This window comes from Phascolarctos cinereus, unplaced genomic scaffold (genome assembly GCF_003287225.1).
Source record: "Phascolarctos cinereus isolate Bilbo 61053 unplaced genomic scaffold, phaCin_HiC Scaffold_4;HRSCAF=312, whole genome shotgun sequence".
In the NCBI taxonomy this organism is placed as follows: Eukaryota; Metazoa; Chordata; class Mammalia; order Diprotodontia; family Phascolarctidae; genus Phascolarctos; species Phascolarctos cinereus.
The window spans coordinates 718,683,319-718,696,649 of NW_027555847.1; positions in this window are offsets into that span (position 1 = coordinate 718,683,319).

The following is a 13,331-nucleotide window of genomic DNA, read 5'->3' on the forward strand; positions in this document are numbered from 1 at the left end:
AGATGAGGGGGCTGGACTGGATGAACCCCCAGCTCCCTTCAGCTCTAAGTTTGTGACCGTTTCTCAGGGGGATCCCCCAGCCTGCTCATCTAGGGAGGCTGAGGGAGTAGCAAAGGGGTTAGGTGGAGGATAGCTCAGTGGATAGAGCTCTGGCCCTGGAAGTCAGGAGGACCTGAGTTCAAATGTGACCGTAGACATTTACTAGCTGTGTGATCCTGGACAAGTCACTTAACCTCGATGTCCTCCCCCCAAGGGGGGTGGTTCAGGTAGGTGCAAAGGGGTCAGGCCTTCCAAAGCACTCAGCTGGCTCAGCTCAGGCCATGCTGGACCCAGAACAAGGCCAGCCCTGGGAACACTGAGGAGGGGATTACCCTGAAGTCTCCCTGCCCAGCCCCAACATCGACCCCATCTGCCTCTGTGTGCCCTCCCCCCCCACCGAGGGGCACCAGGAAAGGTCTTCGTTCTGATAATGCACCAGGGGCTGAGGCCAGATCATTTGGGCAGGGGCTGCTTACCTGCCTCCAACCCTTACCTGCTCTGGTCATGAGACTAAATCAGGACTGAAGTGAAGGGTCCTGCTCAGCAGGAAGGTAGACCCAGAAGGCATTGGAGCTTCGTCCCCCCCCCACGGCTTCTCCCCTATGCCATGTGCTCCTTGTCTCTCTCCTCAGTCAACTCCTGCTAGCCCTAAGGCTCCCTGGGAGATCATGAAATGTCAAAGCGGGGAGAGGCCCTAGAACAGGGAATGTCAGAGCTGGGAGCTTAGAACAGGGAATGTCAGATCCGGGAGGGAGCTTAGAACAGGGAATGTCAGAGCTGGGAGGAAGCTTAGAACAGGGAATGTCAGAGCTGGGAGGGGCCTTAGAACAGGGAATGTCAGGGCTGGGAGGAAGCTTAGAACAGGGAATGTCAGAGCTGGGAGGAAGCTTAGAACAGGGAATGTCAGAGCTGGGAGGGGCCTTAGAACAGGGAATGTCAGGGCTGGGAGGGAGCTTAGAACAGGGAATGTCAGATCTGGGAGGGAGCTTAGAACAGGGAATGTCAGATCCGGGAGGGAGCTTAGAACAGGGAATATCAGAGTAGGGAGGGGCCTTAGAATAGGCAATGTCAAAGCTAGGAGAGGCTTTAAAACAGGGAATGTGAGGGCTGGGAGGGGCCTTAGAACAAAGAATTTCCAGAGAAGGAGGGAGCTTCACCTAGTCCAACGTTATTTTGCGTAGGAGGTTTACCGACTTCCCAAAGGTCACACAGCTAGTATCAAAGTGAGACCCTGACCCCAGCTGGGTCTTCAGACTCCAGACCCAGCCCTCATTAATAATAATAATAGTTCACACTTATACAGTGCCTACTGTATGCCAGGCACTGTGCTAAGCACTTTACAATTATTATCTTATTCTTACAACAACCCATGGAGGGAGGTGCTATTATTATCCCCATTTTATAGATGAGGAAACTGAGGCAGACAGAGGACTTGCTCAGGGTCAATAGCCAGTAAGTGTCTGAGCACCGTGCCACCCATTATTCTCCCTCAGGCTGATTCTCTGAGCCTGCCAGCTGCCAGGAGAAGCCCAGGACACAGACCTGCTGCCCACGGATCAAGGAGGAGGGTCCACAGGTCACCAGTCAGGGCTTCATCCCTTCCCAAACCCCACAGAATTCAGGCCCTCTCGCCCCAAGCCTCCTTGACTCTGTGCAGGGGTCCACAGTTCCAGGAAGGAGATGCCCGGGAAATATCCAAACTCCGATGAACAGAGAAAGGTGACTCAGTTTCACTGTCCGCCTCTTCCCTCTCCCCACTGGAATAACTTCCAAAATGTCCCTGAAGGTCAGTGACCCACTGCTGTCCGCTCACTGGCCCTCGGATACCATGTAGTCTAATTCCCTTAATTGACTAACAGGGAAACGGAGTCCCAGGGGAGTACAAGGCCTCACTCAAGGTCACAAAGCTAGTGAATTCACAGGAGGAAAGTTGTAGGGCTGGACACCAGCTCAGAGGTCATCAAATTTGCTGTCCCTCGCTTTTCAGAAGAGGAAACTGAGGCCCAGAGATCGTCAGAGCCCCATGATTCTTGGGTCCCCTGGCAGCTTGCATGTTCACCCTCCACGAACTCACTCCACTAAGGCCCAGGAGCTGCTGACCAGCTGGAGATGGGAGAGATTCCTGCACCACAGGGTGTGGGGCAAGGAGGAGGGGAATCAGCTCCTTTTCACCCTCTGTAGTCCCACCTTGTCCCCCCCTTCAGGACCCTGGGAGGACCCCAGTATCCTACCTGAGTCTCCACGTGGGCGCTGACTTCTTCCAGGAGGGGCTGGGTTTTGGACGGCGCTGTGCCTTCTTGGGTCACTGGGCTCTCCCACACTGGACCCCTAGGCCCCAGGGCTCCCTCCTGAGCTGTGGCCCTCTCTCAGATGAGCCCTCTCTGCAGCTGCTGCTTCTCACCCCTCCCCCCCACCCTCCCACTTGACTTCCCTTCCAGGATAGCCCAGCTGCTCCCCCCTTCTCCCCCACTGCCACCTCCCCCCCAGTTAAAGGGCCAGTTGGGGGGGCTGAGTGGCAATGATAGACTGGATCCCCCCCCCCCAGGCCCTGGCTCTGACCCTGTCCAGCCAGTGTCTGCCCAGCAGTCTTGTCTACAGAGGGTCTTGAGAGGCAGGGCTGAGGGGGGGGTGAGGGAGGGGGACTGGCCACGGTGGCCACCGTCGGGGCCTGAGTCACCGATGACTCCCCTGCACCTGGGGCTGGGCCTGCCTGAGCTGGGTGACCGGGGCTGGGCATAAGGCAATGACTGGCCGAGCTCTTCCTCATGACCGGCTACAGGCTTGCCTAGCAGGTTTGACTCACACCTCCCATCGGCCCTCGTGCACTAGGGCTCCTAGAGGCCAGGCTGGGCGCCCACCCCCCCCAAAAAAGGAAAGCCAAACGGGCAAGGCCTTGTCTACCATGCACCCAGATGCCAGAGCAGGCCATTACCAGGGTCCTCTGGGTGAGGGGGGTGACAGATACTCCCTACTGCTGTGCTCTCTCCCTTACCACGGGGCAGCTGTTCCTACCAAGACCGCAGCTCAGGGGCAGGGCCATTGTGCCCTCTTTGACCACCCCCAAGCCCCTCCCCCACATGGACAGAGGCCCCAGCTGCCTCTACAGCCTGGGGCTGCCCCAGGGAGGGGCCCCTGCCCCTTTGGAACCAACCCTTAACCACCTGCTTGCCCCTCCCTACCCCTCCCTTTCCTTCCTCCCCCCAGACCTAGACCTTCGATCCCAGCAGGGTTGCCTAGCCTCCAGAGGAAAGGAGAGGGGTGGGGCACCTCCCAGAGGCTCCATCCCTCCTCCCAACTCCCCCTCCACGGCCAAGGACTGTGACCTTTCCCCTACAACTCTGTCCCAGTGGGCACACCTGGATCTGAGGCCTAGGGAGATGAGAGAGAGAGGGAATCTGAGACAGAGATCGTTCCTAAAGGGTTGGGGTGAGGGAGGGGAAGATAGGGCCAAAGGAGTGAAAGAGAAGATAGGGACAGAGGAGAGGCCGGGCAGAGGCTGAATGGAGATGGAAAAGCCCTAGAGCAAGAGAGAAAGAGAGAGACAGAGACAGAGATAGAGAGACAGAGACAGAGAGATAGAGAGACAGAGATGGAGAGACAGAGAGACAGAGACAGAGAGAAAGAGCAGAAGGAAATAGAGAAAGAAAAGAGGTTTTGAGGGAAAAAGGAAGGGAGACAGAAGGAAAGAAAGGAAGGAAGAGGGGAAGAAAGCCAGGGAAAGTGGGAATAAGAAAAAAATACTAGAACTAGACTAGAAGGGCAAGACGCTCTGTCTTCCTGGGCCACACTCAGGCCTGGAAGGCCCTTGCTCCACATACCCGGCTTCCAGCTTCCCTGACTCCCTTTCCATCCCAGCTAAAATCCTACCTTCCATCAGAAGCCTTCTCCAGTAGCTCTTCATTCTAGAGCCCTCCCTCTGTGAATTATCACCAAATTACTGCCTGTAGCTTGTTTGTAAAGAATTGTTCGCATGTTGTCTCCTGTTTAGAGGTAAGCTACTTAAAGGCAGGGGCTGTCTTTTGCCTTTCTTTGTACCCTCAGTACTTAGCACAGTGCCTGGCACATAGTAGGTGCTTAATAAATGCTTATTGGTTGACTGACTGACTGAGTGGTCCAGCCTTCCATCTGCTCTGATGACATCCAGGTGTGGGACTTGAGAATGGTGAACTCAGCAATCTGCTCTGGGAAGCTCGCTACCAGGACATTCTAACTCCTGAGCTCCTGAACTCCTGGCCCAGACCCACTGCTGGTCAGCCCACAGGGGAGGAGGCAAACAACCGGATTTAAGGCTCAGCCACACCCAGACCCAGAAGCTAGAAAACAGGCTATCTCCAGGAGACTTTACCGCTTGTTCTCCGACCCTGGCAGGTAATGCTGGGAAGGAAAATTGGAGCCAGGTTTGGGGGCAGCTTGAACGCTGGGCTGAGTGGGAACTTCATCCTGATCTTGGGATCAATCAGTCGACAAGCATTTATTAAGTGTTTGCTGTATGTGAGACATAGGGCCAAGGGCAGGGGATAGAATGGCTACAATAAAGCAGTAAAATGATCCCAGGGACCTCAGAGATCATCTAGCCCAACCCCCTCATTGTACAGAGGAGGAAACTGAGGCAAGCATTCACATTCATTCACCAAACAAGTAGTGAGCCCTTATTGCGTGCAAAGGTCTTGCAGAGACAAAGACTTTCAAAATGGCATCCTCTCTGCCCTCAAAAGCTTCTCCTCTATTAAAAGTGACACATTCACATATAATGTGATCTAAATATGACAAAAGGTAGCAAAGATGGGGGCAAAGGAGAGATTGAAAGAAAATGTTCTAGGAAGATCTATAGAGAGAGGGAACCCTTTTCAGTTGAAGAAGTGACTTGGCCACCCAGGTAATACGTAGCCAAGCCAGGATTCCAACCCAGGCTGTAGGAGTATGAAAGTAGTCCTCTTTCCCCTAGCTGCCCCCGTATTACTTTGGTTTGGGAGAGGTTGGGGGAGCCTCAAGATGGAGACTTCCATCAGGCAAGCTGGGGGGAAAGCAGTGTGGAGGGAGAGAGCAATGAGTTGTTCTGGAGTTGAAAATAACCTGTTCCAAACCAACTGTGGTATCCCAAGGTACTGAAAGAACTGGCTGATGCGTTTGCTGAACCTCTGCTAGCTCATAGTGAATGGGAGCAAGGCACCCCAGGACTGGAGAAGGGCAAAGATCACCCCAATTATCAAAAACAGGGAAGGGTGTGGTGTCTTCAAACTATCTTCCAGGGACCTTGACTTGGATTCCTGGCAAAAATGTTACCACATAATATCAAAGGGATGGTTAGTGAATCCCCAGAAACAGAAATAATGATCACAAAGAACTACCTCAGCTTTATCCAGAACAGATCATGCCAGGCTGGCCTCATCTCTTTTTCTGGACATGCTTCCACATAGGATCCTAGAGCTAGAAGGGACCTTAAAGGCTATCAACTGCAACCCTTTCACTTTACAGATGAGGAAACTGAGGCACAGAGATGTAATGTGATTTGGACTCTCCAGAATCACAAAGCTAGGAAGTGACTGAGTCAGGATTTGAACTTAGGTCTCCTTGACTTGAAAGGAGGAGGAGGAAAAGAAGAAGGAGGAGGAGGAGGAGGAGAAGGAGGAGGAGAAGGAGGAGGAGGAGGAGAGGAGGAGGAGGAGAAGGAGGAGGAGGAGGAGGGGAGAGAGAGAGAGAGAGAGAGAGAGAGAGAGAGAGAGAGAGAGAGAGAGAGAGAGAGAGAGAGAAACTCAGATTTTAGCGAAACATTTGACTAATATTCTAGAAAAGATCTTGACGGCCTAGAACGTTACATGGAATTTGACCAGATAAAATGTGGTAGGAATAAATGCAAAGTCTTCAACAGGTTTAAAAAATCAGCCTCATGAATACAAGGTGGGGAAGGATTGGTTAAATGCCAGTTTTTCTGAAAAAGACCAATAGTGTGGTACAGTGGCCAAAAGAGTAAATGTAATCTCAGTCTGTAGTATCCAAGACTATGGTGGCTCTGCTCCACTGTCCTGGCCTGACTCCACGTGAAGAGTGTTGTTCTGGTCTGGATTCCTCATTTTAAGAAAGACCTGGATAGAGGCAGTTAGGTGGCACAGTGGATAGAGCACCGGCCCTGGAGTCAGGAGACCTGAGTTCAAATCCAACACATAACACTCACTAGCTCTATGACCCTGGGCAAGTCACTTAACCCCAATTGCCCTCACCAAAAAACAAACAAACATAAGAAAGACCTGGATAAACTTAAGCATCTACAAGACAGGCTAGGATCGCTAGTGGTTGCTACGTAAGCATGGTTTGAAAGGACTAGGGAGGTTTGGCGTGGAGGAGAGAAGACTCTGGGGCACATACCAGCTATCTTTGAAGCTCTACAGAGCTGCCATGTGGAAAGGAAATTAGTAGGGCAGAAAGAGGTAGTCACAAAGAGGCTGGTTTAGGCTGGATACAAGAGGAAGCCTTCCCACCAAGGAAAACCATCCGAAAAATAGGCTGCCACTGCAGGTAATGAGTTCCCCAGCACTGGCAGCCTTCTGGCTGACCACTCGGGGCTGCTCTACGTGGGATTCTTGGCCAGGCACAGGCTGGCCTAAAGGACCTCTGAGGTCCCTTCTGGCTCTGAGATTCGGCGATTCCCTCCCTCCCCAACCTCTGATGCCTTTTGGTGTCTACCACTCCCCAGCCCCTCCACCCCACTGGTAACATCCCGAACCTCCCACCCACGACTTCCCAGCAGAGCCAGCCAAGAAAACCCCTCCACCATAGCCCCAGGCAGAAATGATTGAGCAGGGGTTGGGAGAAGGAAGGCAAGGCTGGGGCAGGCTGGTGGGATTTTCCATCCTGGGCATTAGCCACACCCTGACTCTTATCTCCCCCCCAACCCTGACCTGGGAGGCAGCAGCTCTGGAACTGTCACGAATTCCCCAAGTGACCCTGGGCAAGTCATTTCTCTTAGCTAAGGCCTTGTAGAATACAGTGGAACTGGAGTCAGAGGAGCTGGCCTAGAATTCTGACCTTAACAAGATGATCCTGTCTCTTAGAATGCTAGATCTGGAAGCCATCTAGCACAATGTCCTCATCTTACAGATGAAGAAACTGAGGCAGGCAGAGGTGAAATGTGACCTAGGGTCACATAGCTTGTAAGTGGCAGAGCCAGGATTTGAACCCAAGGTCTAGGTGTCCAAGCTCTGCCTTATTTCCATGCTCTCACTTTCCTTCTCTTATCAACTAAGGGGTTTGAGCTGGACCTCCCAGACTTATGTATAAATGCTACAGTTGGCAATGCCCCAGCCAGCTCTATGCACTATAGGGGTAAGGGCTTTCTGAGTCCTAACAGCCTGGCATTCTGTGCTTAGGTGGGATTCGGCAGGGAGCGATCATCCCGGCTTTGAAGAAGTTATTTGTCTGATATCACGGGGCCTTTCGTCAGGTTTTTCTCTTCAGTCACTCTCCTGGTTTCTCTCCTCCATTCTGGGTGCATGACCCTAGGGAGGTATTTTCACTTTTTTAAGCCTCAGTTTCCTCATCTGTAAAATGGAGATTTCAAACCTTTACTTATTTAGCAAATTCCTTTTAGAGAAGGTATTCGGTGGACTTTCAAGGCTGCTATGTACGATATAGGAGAGTGCTAGCCCGGGAATCCAGAGAAAGTTTGAATTCTGCCTCAGGCACTTAGCTAAGCTGTCAGACCCTGACTAATCACGGAGCCTCTCTGGGCCTCAGTTTCCTCATCTGTAAAATCAGTATCATAAGATTATCTTCCTCACAGGGTTACTATGGGCATCAGATCAAATACTTTTCAAACATTAAAGAACCAGAAAAAATGTGGTTATTATCGTTAATTACCCTCACTCACTCCCCAGCCCTTTATTGCCACCAATACCAACCAGGGCTGTTTGCATTATAAAAGAGGAATCTGAAGGGGCTCATGCTTAAGTCAAAGAAGCAAAGCTCTAATGGTGGAATCTCAGGCATCCTGGCAGAGATTCCCAGATAACAGAGTCTTCCCGGGTTCCTTGAGTCAATCTTCACACAGTCAATCACACGTGATCACCCACTTTTCAAGAGGCCAGTCCTGATTCTTCCATTGGCTGCAACTGAAAATGCTCCCCACTCACTGCTGTTCTATGTAGGGTCCCGCTATATAATAGCAGCAGGGGAGGAAATGGTAACTTCTCCTGAGGTGGTGATGTTATTAAGGAATACTCTGTCTGTGGTCTCTGGGAAACAGGGCAGGTGCTAATTCCGTTCACCTATCACAGTGCTGGGCCTGGAGTCAGGAAGACCTGAGTTCAAATCCGGCCTCAGACACTTACTAGCTAGGTGATCCTGGGCAAGACTCTTAACCCTGTCGGCCTTGGTTGCCTCATCTGTAAAATGAGCTGGAGAAGGAAATGACAAACCACTTCCTTATCTTTGCCAAGAAAACCCCAACAGGGTCATAAAGAGTTGGACACTTCTGAAAAGACCCAGTAACAACAGCAGCATGGTTACCAGGTACCTACTTCCAGCAAGGCATTCAACTGGAGACAAAGACAAATATGGAAGGCCCCTGCCCTCAAGAAGCTTGCTTTCCAAAGTCTAGGGGCAGTGGCATGGAAACGTGCTGGTAAGTGTTTAACACGTGACTTTCCAAGTATTTACATTTAATCGGAATATTAACACTTTCTCCATCACTTTCCTGTCTAGAAATCAACACAACAGTAAATCTGGCCCTGATCTGTTTGCTCACCCATTTCTGAGGTGTGAATGCTCACCCTGAAGTTTCAGTTATGGCCTCTTTCCAGCTTCTCTGACAAACCCCTACAGATACAAGATCTCAGCATTTTCCAAAGGGTAAAAAATAACCCAGTAGTTCTGGGAAGTATGGATAGTCATTTGGCTGGATGTTCATCCATTGCAGAATCCCAGAATGGATTGTTCAACCACTGATCTCAAAAGACCTTAAGCATGATAATAATAGCTAGCCTCTCTGGAGTGCATGACACGTCCCTCAAAACCACCCTAGGAGGCAGAAATCAGTGAGAACATCATGCCAGATGCTGTTTCCTTTTCCGAAAGAAACTGTTGCAATTTTTGTCTGTATCCCTAGCATGTTGCTTCATGTCTTCTACATAGTAAGAGCAGCTTACTTATTTGGGGCACTGCAGTGGATAAAACACTGGGCCTGGAATCTGAGTTTAAACCTGGCCTCAGACACTTACTAGCTAGGTGACTGGGCAAGGCACTTCACCCTGTTTGCCTCAGTTTCCTCATCTGTAAAATGAGCTGAAGAAGGAAATGGAAAACCACTCCAGCATCTTTGCAAGGAAACCCCCGATGGGGTCATGAAGAGTCAGATACGACTGAAAGGACTGAAAAATAATATAGCAGGTGCTCAATAAACATATTTTGGATTGAATTGGCTTTTGAGTCTTCTAAACCGGACATGATTCATTTCGATTTCAACAGACTTCAAGAAGACATAGGAAGGAGAAAGTTTCTCCTTACGATAACTTTGGAAAGAAGGGGGAAGGATGTCCTTTGGACACTGGCACAGTTAGGTCATTCAAGGACAAACTCGACTCCATCATCAGATAAATTCTGCTTCTCTACAGCATGCTGGCTCTGCCACTTACTGCCTGTGTGACCATAGACCCACAATTCCCCCTTCTTCATCCCTTGGGTTCTCAACTCCGAAGTGAGGTGGGGTGCACGAATGATTTCTAGAATTGCTATTTTACACCTGTTGAAGAGTAGGGAGCTGGGGTAGAATTAATGACATTATCCCAACCTAGTAGAAGTGGTCTCTAGTGGGATGCCACAGGGCCCTGTCCCTAGCAACCTTTTTTGTCAGTGACTTAGATGGAGATACTTTCAGATGATGCAAAGCTGGAAGGGATAACTGACATCCTAGATGATAGATCTTGGCAGGCTGAAACAATGGGCCAAGTCTGGCATGATGAAATGCAATGTCTTACCCTTAGGTTGTGTAAAAAAATAAATCTCTTGCACAAGCACAGGATGGGGAAGATGTAAGATGAGGCAGCAGTTTGTGCAAAACTGGATGACCATTGTGAACTTGTTATGACTCAGCCATGTGTGTGACAGTGGAGCCAGCCACCGGCTCAAGCAACTTGGGCTTCAGGGATGGAAGCCAGGAATGAGGAGATGGAAGTCACTCTAGGCAGAGCCTGCAGCTGGCCCCCATCTAGAGCACCAGGCTCAGGGCAGGTGGAGACCACAGTTGAGGACCCTCAGCACCAAGTGGGAGAGTATTCAGAGGGCAACCCGGACAGTGAGGGGCCGTGGGATATGGGAAGGGGCTGTAGGAACTCAGAATGTTTAGTTTGGACAAGACTCAGGAAGGGGCACAGTGGCTGGTTTTGAGTCCTTAGAAGACTGCTAAGGGGATGAGGGATTAGCTTCATTCCACTTGGAAGAGAGAGTGAGGCTGACACCTTTGCGCAATCCTGCCTCACTTAAATCCAATTCACACGCAAGTCAAGGCATTACCCATGACGTCATTGGTCCTCTTCAAAGAGGAAGAAGGATCAACAGCTTGGCCCCAGAAGGCAGATCCAGGGAGGGGGTGGGGCTGAGGCAGTTGTGAAATGGAAATCTAGGGAAATTTTTCGAATTAGAATTATTTCCAAGTGGAATGAGCCTCCTCTTGGAAGGTAGTGACTTCCCCCCTGTTGGAAGCCTTCTGGAAGAGGCTGGATTGGAATCCAAGCCAAAATGAGAAAAAATTGAAGGGGCTATTTAGCCTGGAGAAAAGAAGATTGAGAATCTGGCCTTAGACCAAACACTTGACAGTTACTAGCTGTGTGACCCTGGGCAAGTCACTTAACCCCAATTGCCTAAAAGTTAAAAAAGAAAAAAAGAAGAAGAAGACTGGGGAGGGGAGGGAGGGTGCAATAAGCTATCTCCAAGTGTTTGTAGGGCTGGCGTGGGGAAGACGGATCACACTTTTCTGCTTGGCCCCAGTGGGCAGTGGGTGCGAGTTATGCTGGGGGAGATTGAGGCTTGATGGCAGGATGAACTTTCTAATAACTTGTCCTTGTTCAATGGTTTTCCAGTCCTGCCTGACTCTTGGTGACCTCATTGGGGTTCTCTTGGCAAAGAGATTAGGCTGGTTTGCCATTTCCTCCTCCAGCTTATTTTACAGATGAGGAAACTGAGGCAAACAGGGTGAAGTGACTTGCCGAGAGTCACACAGCTGGTAAGTGTCTGCAGCCAGATTTGAACTCAAGTCTTCCGAGCTCTATCCACTGAGTCACCTGTCTTCCTAATAATGGAAGCCAACCAAAAATAGGAATGAATGTGGATTCTCCTGGTGGAATTTCTTCTCTGGAAGGCTGGAGGCCAGTTTATCACCAGAATGAGAAGGCTCCTTGAGGGCATCCTGTCTTTGTATGCCCAACAGCGACCAAGGCGCTCCTTCCTTGTGCTGCTTGTCCCATTGAAGCTGTGGAAGAGATCCTTACACAGTCACGGCCTCAGAGACCCCTTCCAGCTCCGAACATCTGAGCCAGAGATTGTGACCCGTGGTGGCTAGCTCACCACCCAGACTGGGTGAATTCCTCTTTCCAGGAAGCTTCCCTGTCAGCCTTTTCTCAGGAGCGATGTTTTCTGAAAGCCATCTTTGTGGAATGGCTCTAGTTAGCCCTCAGTTAGTGAACATGCCAAGAAGGCTGAAAGGCTGCTGTGGAAAGAGTCTGCCCCCTGGAGAAGTGGCACCCTCCGCCTCCCCATGTCAGTACTTTCGGGCAAAGCCCCATTGGCCTTGCGCTAGTTACACTTCTGGCCCCATCGTTTCTCTGGCAGACTAGGAGCTCTGCTCACAGCAGCTTTGACAGGGAGCTAGGGGTGTGTTTCGTTCCCACTTAGTGTCAGAACCAAAGGAGCCCTGTGCCTGAGGGATGTTCTGCTGTATGACCTTGGCGTGCTAGTCTCCTCCGGGGCTCAGCTTCCACCCTTCGTATGATGGAGGGGTTGGGTTCGCTGGCCTCCAAGGGCCCTCCAGCTCTACATCTGGCTCTCTCTGATTGGACAGCTCCTCCTAGTACCTTCTCTAGCACCTGCTCCCATCAGACTCAGGACTTCTCCAACATTGCCTGCATTGGGCACCTTCCTTATCCATGCCCACCCACTCCTTCAGCTTCCTTCTCTGTATTGTCTCCCTCGTGAGCGGGAAAGCTCCTTAGGGGCAGGGACTGTCTTCCTTTCTGCTTTTGTTTATGTTCCCAGCCCAGTGCCTGGCACACAGTAGGTGCATCATAAGTGCTGGGTGGCTGACTAAATAAAGGCACACATGTAATGGCCATTGGGCCATTGAGCTTACAGAGCCCCTCATGAGTTTGCACCGTCCGGGACCGAGAGGCTGCTCAGGGACCCAGGCCAGCAGGACGTGAGACAAGGACTCATCCTCCAGCAGTCAGGCTGGAGTTCTATGTGAACCTGGTGGGACCAACGCTAGGTAGAAGCCAGGCTAAGTCTGAGCCCACATTCCTTGGTGTTTGAGGCATTATAGGGGAGAATGCGCATGCAAAGTACTGGGGGGAATTGGTTTCATATTTGCTCTTGAACATCTTTATAATAACTCTTCATGTTAAATAGAACTGGAGTATTAGTCCCTTTGGGCCACTAGGTGGCACAGGGGATAGATCACTGGGCTTGGAGTCAGGAAGACCTGAGTTCAAATCCAGCCACAGACACTTACTAGCTGTGTGACCCTGGGCAAGTCACTTCATCCTGTCTGCCTCAGTTTCCTCATCTGTAAAAAGAGCTAGAAAAGGAAATGGCAAAGCATTCCAGTATCTCCCAAGAAAGCCCCAAATGGAGTCATAGGGTTGGATGCAGCTGAGAAACAATTAATCTCATTGGTGGCTAACAGTGGGAGAAATACCACCAGTGTGGGCTTGAGTGACAGCATTAGAGAAGATACCCCAATTGCTCAGGGCATCCCCAGACCCTTGAGGGAGAACGGAGCCTCATTCTGGAATAGTGAACTAGAGTATACTTGTTACACACACACACACACACACACACACACACACACACACACACACACACACACATGCACACACATTCACACCTACTCATTCAGATACTATAGATACAAGCTGTCACTGACTTAAGGCAAATTGCTGAACATCTCTGGGCTTCTGTATGGTATCAATGACCTCCGAGGGCACTTCTGTTACTAAGTCGGTGCCTCTGTGATCGACCATAGGTCCTCTGCATCAAGTCCCCAGCCTCCCCCCAGTTCCCAAAGCCTAGCACCCAAGACCTCACCCCAA